Source organism: Jaculus jaculus, chromosome X (assembly GCF_020740685.1).
Source record: "Jaculus jaculus isolate mJacJac1 chromosome X, mJacJac1.mat.Y.cur, whole genome shotgun sequence".
In the NCBI taxonomy this organism is placed as follows: Eukaryota; Metazoa; Chordata; class Mammalia; order Rodentia; family Dipodidae; genus Jaculus; species Jaculus jaculus.
The window spans coordinates 51,464,867-51,473,022 of NC_059125.1; the positions used below are offsets into that span (position 1 = coordinate 51,464,867).

Sequence of the window (8,156 nt, forward strand, 5' to 3'; positions counted from 1 at the left end):
GGTTGTACTCATCAATCCCAAGGCCTGCCCCCCAGTGATACAGCTCCTCAAAGCAGGGCTCCACTTAAGTGGGAACTATGTAGAAAGCTTAAACACAAACACTTGAGGCTACGGGGAACAATACATTCAAACCACCATATTCTGTCCCTGACCCCAATAGATGCATGGTCCTCTCACAATGCAAAATGCACTCAGTCCAAGTTTCATCTTGGAGCTGAGGAACTTGCTTGCAAAGCCTTCCCATTTGGTTTGATTCTCCAGTACGCACATAAAGCCAGATACAGAAAATTGTGCATGTGTCTGGAGTTTATTTGCAATGTCAAGAGGCCCTGGCATGCACACTTTCTCTCTCTCTCTCTCTCTGTCTTATAAACATATAAAAATATAAAAAATAAAAATGCCATGTTGTCTTTATCAATCCCAACATCTTCAAAAATCTAAAGTCTCTTCTAAAACTTAAGGGAGTGTCATAACTGTGCGTCCTGAAAAATCAAAACATAAAAGTAACATATTTCCAACACACAGTGGCACAGGGTAAACATTCTCATTGCAAAAGAAGGAATAACAAGCAAAGACTGGATGGATGCAAGATCAAACACCAGCAGGTAAACATCAAATCCTGCAGTTTTGGGACAGTGCTATACTTTGTCTCCAAAACCCACTTCTGCCTCTCAAATCTGCTGCTTGTTTTTTTTTTTTTAAATTTTTTTTTTATTTTTTGTTTATTTTTATTTATTTATTTGAGAGCGACAGACAGAGAGAGAAAGAGGCAGATAGAGAGAGAGAGAGTATGGGCGTGGAAGAGCCTCCAGCCACTGCCAACGGACTCCAGACACGTGGGCCCCTTGTACATCTGGCTAACGTGGGTCCTGGGGAATCGAGCCTTGAACCGGGGTCCTTAGGCTTCACAGGCAAGCGCTTAACCGCTAAGCCATCCCTCCAGCCCTGCTGCTTGTTTTTGAGGCAGATCCATCCAAGGCAGAGCTAGCAACTTTCCTTGGTGGCTGTCCCACAGACCTGGCATCTTTCAAATCCTGGAGTCTCCAGTGTAACTCATGGTTCATCTTTACAGCTTCATACAATGTCCTCTCAGAAGGCCTCTATGCAGAGATTTGAACCCTGCTTCAACATTGCTGCATGTTCAGAACCATGTGTACTTTATGATCCTATTTACTGTATTTATCATGCTTCCGAAAACAGTGCCAGGTGGGCTGCATAGCCAAATTTGTAAACCAAGGATGGTATAAAGCTTGACTGTGATGAGCAGGAACTCCTTGAGAATTCTAACTTTAGGTTATTTCCCTTTGAAAGATTTTGTATTCTTTGTATTCTTCGTCGGTTTTTTTTTTTTTTTGTTTGTTTGTTTGTTTTTCAAGGTAGGGTCTTACTCTAGCTTAGGCTGACCTAGAATTCTTTATGTAGTCTCAGGGTGGTCTCAAATTCACAGCAATCCTCCTACCTCTGCCTTCCAAGTGCTGAGATTAAAGGTATGTGCCACTACATCTGGCTCGTCAGTATATCTTTAATGGTAATGATCTAATTAACCATTTTCACTTTGATGGCCTAAAATCAATCTCTGTGCCTGTAATTTTGAACTTGCTTACATTGTCACCTTTGTATTTTTTTTTTTTTTGAGGTATGGTCTTATTCTAACCCATGCTGACCTGTTACTCACTCTGTAGTCCCAGGCTGGCCTCAAAATCATGGTGATCCTCCTAGTTCTGTCTTCCTACTGCTGGGTTTAAAGGTATGTACCACCATGCCTAGCTCAACTTTGTATTTTTCATATGTTTTTGCTTTTTACTTTTTATTTTTATGTTTTGTTTTTTTCTAGGTAGGGTCTCACTGTATCCCAGCTGACATGGAATTCACTTTGTAGTCTCAGGGTGGCCTCAAACTCATGGCGATCCTCCTACCTCTGCTTTCCAAATGTTGGGATTAAAGGAGAGTGCTACCATGCCTGGATTCCTCTGTACTTTCTTCCACCAATTACAGTAATCCGTTAACTTTTAAATTTAACTCTGCTCAAATACTCAGTACATAGGTAGAATGTAGCCAGTCTTTCAGCCAATAGTTCAGTCCAAATAATGTTCTTTTTTGTCCCCTGAAACCATACAAGTCAATACTCTGCATTTCTGTCTGTATTTAGGATTCTCAAGCTCTCACCAGAATGGCCCATCAAACTCTGCTTATAGTTCTACAAGGCTTCTGTAGTCCAAAGTCCCAAATCTGATCATATTACTTGCACAAACTCTAAAAGATCATAAACTATACAGATTCATTATAGCAATAACCCCACTTCTTGATACCAATTTTCTGTTGTAGTAACCTTCTTTTTTTTTAAAAAAATATTTATTTATTTATTTATTTGAGAGCGACAGACAGAGAGAGAAAGACAGATAGAGGGAGAGAGAGAGAATGGGCGCGCCAGGGCTTCCAGCCTCTGCAAACGAACTCCAGACGTGTGCACCCCCTTGTGCATCTGGCTAATGTGGGACTTGGGGAACTGAGCCTCAAACCGGGGTCCTTAGGCTTCACAGGCAAGCGCTTAACCGCTAAGCCATCTCTCCAGCCCGGATTTGCTGTTCTTAAACCCATAATGTATAAGCATATGAGGCCTGGTGATGTAGCCTAGTGGTATAGCACTTGCCTAGTAGGTGAAAGGTCCTGGGTTCAATCTTCAGTACTGTAATAATCCAGGCAGGAATGAAGATATGCTAAAGAGACCCTTTGCTCCTTCCTTTGTTTGACTGTTAGACAATTGAAACAATGGATCCTAGGAATTGGATTTTCACCGGGAATCTCATGCTGCCCCAAGGAAAGGCTGAGGTTGTGGTGGGCAGCCACAGGATAACTTGTGTCCTCAAGAAACATCTACAACTAGTCCAGATGACTTTTCAGGAGAGACTGGAGCTGAGACAATGGTGACGGGGGTCAGAGAGTACACCACACTTTGACCAGACTGGGTGGTTATTCATACCTCTTGCCTTCTGTTTAGCCTTACCCTCATGCTAGGACTTCCTCAAAATGGATGGATTTGAAGGGGTGTTACTGCAACTCATTGTTCTTTTTCCTAATATGGCCACATTGAATAAACCGTTTCCCTACTTTTCACTTGTTTGCTTAATTGGCTTATTGAGTACACTTGGCTGAACACAGCTTGTTAGGGGACTGTTAGGGCCCAGCCTCTGACCCTAGTGACATTGGTAACATTATCCCCAACAAAAAAACCCAAGTCTACATGAGAGAAAATGGGATATTTGTCTTCTATTTTCCTGAAAATCACATAATTTCATTTCTCTTTGTGACTAAATAAAACGTCATTATGTTTTTTAACATTCACTCAACTGTTGACAGACATCTAGGCTGGCTCTACATAGTGCTGTGATAAACATGGAATATACCCAGCAATGTTATATCTGGATTATATGGTAGTTATAGTTTTAAATTTTGAGGAACCTCCATATCCCCACAAGCAGTGTAAGGAATCATTTTCCCTAACATCCTCACTAGCATTTGTTATCACTTATTTTCTAGATGATAGTCATTCTGACTTGGGTGAGATGGAATCTCAGTGTCGTTTTAATTTGCATTTCCCTAATGGTTAAAGATATTTAGTATATTTTTAAAATTTTTTGGTTTGTTTATTTTTATTTAGTTGAGAGCAACAGACAGACAGAGAAAGAGGGAGATGGAGAGAGAATAGGCGCGCCAGGGCTTCTAGCCACTGCAGACGAATTCCAGATGCATGTGTCCCCTTGTGCATCTGGCTAACATGGGTCCTGGGGAATCGAGCCTCGAACCAGGGTCCTTAGGCTTCACAGGCAAGCACTTAACTTCTAAGCCATCTCTTCAGCCCCGATATTTAGTATTTCTTCCACATATTTATTTGCCATTTTTATTTATTCTTTTGAGAATTGTCTATTCAGTTCATTTATTAATTTACTGATTGAATGATTTTCTTTTTGAACATTTTATTTATTAGAGACAGAGGGAAAGAGAGAAAGAATGGGCATGCCAGAGCCTCTAGCCACTGCAAACAAACTCCAGATGCATGTGCCATGATGTGCATCTGGCTAATGTGGGACCTGGAGAATCAAACCTGGGTCCTTAGGCTTTGCAGGCAAGTGCCTTAGCCATTAAGCCATCTCTCCAGCCCTGATTGAATGATTTTATTTGGTGTTTAATTTTGTGAGTTCTTTATAGATTCTAGGTACCTGCCAGATGTATAGTTTGCAAGATTTTCTCCCATTTTCTAGTCTGTCTCTTCACTCTGCTTATTATTTGTTTTGCTATGCAAAGCCTTTTAATTTCATTTCTAAGTTGTTGCTTTTATTCTTGAGCTTATTAGAGTGCTTTGCAGAAAGTCAGTGCACATATCTCTGTTGTTAGATTTTGGATCCAGGGAGAGATTAAATTCCATAAAGATGAAGGGGATCCCAGGTCTGTGGACCCCAACTTTTGAATTCTTATGAGTTAACAAAGAATTGGAAACACAGACTCTGTGAAGGGAAACTTTAGTTATGAATTATGAGTTTTCTTTTAGGGAGAATAAGGACCAAGGGGGAAGGATAGCTGAAAAACCCAAGTCAGAAAGGAATTCTTTCCCTTGGCTGGCTAGAAGGTGGAAGAGAAGAAGAGAATCTCTTTCACAGAGAAATATCTGGAGGAAAAAGCCTCTGGGGCTGGGGAACACACACACACACACACACACACACACACACACACACACACACCAACATAAGATCTTAAGCCAAAACATAACCCTCAAATAAGAGATTAGAGAGAGGTAAAACATATAACAAGGAAAGAAAGCATCCAAGAACAAAATACATGTTGAAAACAAGCAGGAAAAATTTCCAGGCAAATAAGAGAGACTTACATATTTGTGTTCAGACAGAACCAGAAGATGGAGTGGAGCAAGAAGAGGTGAAGATGAAGAGGTTGTATGTGATTGGGCAACAGAGTACCCAGAACAGGACACATGTGGAAAGAAAGCAGAGAAACACTCCAACAGAAATTTCTCCCCTTTCTCAGGTAGGCTGGGAAGGGGGAGGGCTTACCAAAGCAAGTACTAGGAGATTCAGGAGCCAGGGGAATGTGAGGCTCAAGAGAGTTTATGTGTGAAGGAGAAAACTGGTTGGGTGGTGGAGTCAAGAGGCTGACCCAAGAGGGGCCAGCCCACCCACGTGTGCTAAGCTGAGGAAGAAGCAGGAAGGTGCTGCTGTTGGGTGCTGTTTGCAGCCATCTTAGATGAGACTGGATCTCTTTGGGCTTCTGTCCCTGGAGGACCCTATCTATAAAAAAGCTATCTTGCTCCTGTTCTTCCTTCATCTTGATGTGCTTTTCTTTTTTTCCTCCACTGGAGAAACTTTTGTTAAGATCCCACCAGTTGAGGACTGTGCTGACATAAGTACTCTCCTCCTTGGCAATTTGGTCTTTCTTGAGTGGTCCCACAAATGCTTTCTTCTCTTCCATTGATGTATTTTCCCTATGATTTCCTCTAGCAGTTTCAAAATTTCAGATCTTTCTAACCAGACACAGCTTATGGGGAGGAATGGGTTAACTTCAGGCTTACAAAATCCAGGGGAAATTCCATCAATGCATCCAAGCAGAGTGAAACAACTGTAGCAGGAAATACCAACACCAGGAAGTAAAAACCACCAGAGTTCAAACTGTTCTCAATACAGCTGCTAGGAGCCAGGCATGGTGGCACATGCCTTCAATCCTAGCACTCGGGAGACAGAGTTGGGAGGATCAGCATGACTTTGAGTTTGAGACTACAGAGTGAATTTCAGGTCAGCTTGAGCCAGAGTGAGACCCTATCTGGAAAAACAAAACAAAATACAGATACTAGGGCTGGAACTCAGATCCACTTCCAAACCCACCTTAGAGCAGGACTCCAAGATCTGCCCCCAGCGACATGTCCCTTCTAGCAGGGATCTGCTTGCCAGGGGCTGGAGTTGCAAGCTTAATTTTCTTTGGTCTTTGTGTAAGATTTTATTAACTGTCTTTACAGAGCAACATCCATCCCCAAGATGCAGCTGCCAACAAGACCCTTTTATGCTGTAGGGACTGGCTGAGGCATGGTAGGTGGCTCTGACTTCCCACCCTTCTGTTCTGAGATGGGCAGGGGGGCAGGATCTCATCGTTGGGTTCTATGACGCTCATGTGGTCAGTCACGGGCTTCTTAGGGCCAATCTTGCCACTTGGATCCCAACATGATCTTCACTTTGATGCCCAGCGTACCTAGTGGACAAATTTATGACCCAGCTGGGTTTCATGGGGCTTCACCACCAACAGGGGACAGGCTGAGCAGAGCTTACTAAGAAGAATCACTGGACCTGGTCCCTTCTCAGACAAATGCCTTACAATCAATCACGGAATAGGACACTTTTGCTATGGGAGCCCATGTGCAACACCACAGAACGTGGCCCTAACAAGGACCAAGAGCAGGATGTGACATTTCTGACTCGTTATCTTGTCATGACTGAAGGCAAGGTCAATTTTAATAAGACACCTTAGTCTATGGGGCCATACGTTTAAACTGTCACATTCAAATGACCACACCAGGTGTTTTATTTTTTGAAGCTATTGTGAATGGGATATTTTCCCTCCTTACTTTCTCAGACAGTTCATTATCGGTATGTTGACAATCTACAGATTCTTCTGTGTTGAATTTGTACCATAACTGCTTTGTGCAAAGTACTTACCAGTTCAAAGAGTTTTCTAGTAGAGTCTTTAGGGTTTTTAAAGGTTAGGATCTTATCATTTTTCTGTTTGCATATCCTTTTCTTTAATCTTATTTCAGTATTTCTTTTTGTTTTTTTTGAGGTAGGGTCTTGCTGTAGCCCAGGCTGACCTGGAATTCATTATATAGTCTCAGGGTGGCCTCGAACTCATAGAGATCCTCCTACCACTGCCTCCCAAGTGCTGGGATTAAAGGTGTGCGCCACCACTTTCGGCCTTATTTCAATTTTATTTTTAAAGTAAGAGAAGAGAATGTTTTTGTGGAGGATAGCGCTAAACTCAAGCATTTCCTGCTTCAGCCTCCTGAATGCTGGTATTACAGGTGTGTTGCACCATACCTGGCTAGCAGAGATGATTTGATTTTAGAATTTTATTTTTTTTCCAAGGTAGGGTCTTGCTCTAGCTAAGGCTGACCTGGCATTCACTATATAGTCTCAGGGTAGCCTCAAACTCACTTTGATCCTCCTAACTGTGCCTCCTGAATGCTGGGATTAAAAGCATGTGCTACCGTGCCCAACTCTAGATTTTAATTTTTTTCTAATAAATCTACTTTTGAATTGTAAAATTTTATTTATTTATTTTATTTATTTGAGAGAGACAAAGAAGCAGAGAGAAAGAGACAGATAGAGAGAGAATGGGCACACCAGGGCCTCCAGCCACTGCAAACGAATACCAGAAGCGTGCACCACCTTGTGCATCTGGGTTCATGGGTCCTAGGGAATCAAACCTAGGTCCTTTGGCTTTGCATGCAAGTGTCATAGCCACTAAGCCATTTCTCCAGCCTGATTTTTTATTAAAGTATTTATTTATTTATTTATTTGCACAGAGAGGGGGGGAGGGGAATGAATGGACGTGCAAGGCCTGTAGCCACTGCAAACAAACTCTAGATGCACCTACCACTTTGTGCATGTGGGTACTGGGGAATCAAACTCCGGGCATTAGGCTTTTCAGGCAAGCATCTTAACCATTAAGCAATCTCTCCAGCCCAGATTTTAATGTATGGAGTTTCATTGATGGGGTAAAGGCCATACAAACTCCCAGAAGATGCCATCTGACATATTGAATATTTTATATTTTAAATTAAAGGAATTTGAGAAGTGGTAGGTGCAGGAAAGACATTTTGATCTTCCTCTGGCTTTGTGCTCCCTTTACCTGTAGGACAGGATCATCTTTACTTCTCAAGATGGACGAATCAAAAAAATAATAATCTCAATGAACAGAATTTTTCTAAGTTTCTTCCATATCCTTTGATGTCCTATCAGCATTACTTCATGACTTTCCACGCTTTATCAAGCCTAGTATAGAAAACAATCAATTTATGCTATTTCTTCAGGTTTTCAGTTCCTTATTGATATGGGAATTCTGGGGTGTCTTTGAGAGTGATGGGCCCTTCTTCGCTCCTGGGT

At 41.9% G+C, this 8,156-nt stretch overlaps 1 non-coding gene across 1 annotated transcript; it reads right to left on the minus strand.

The window, feature by feature from the left end:
• Positions 1 to 6,350: 6,350 nt before the first annotated feature.
• LOC123456924 lies at positions 6,351 to 6,496 on the minus strand. Its single transcript, XR_006634785.1, has one exon. It is a non-coding gene; the product is annotated as a small nucleolar RNA SNORD15 (small nucleolar RNA).
• Between the last annotated feature and the right edge of the window lie 1,660 nt (positions 6,497 to 8,156).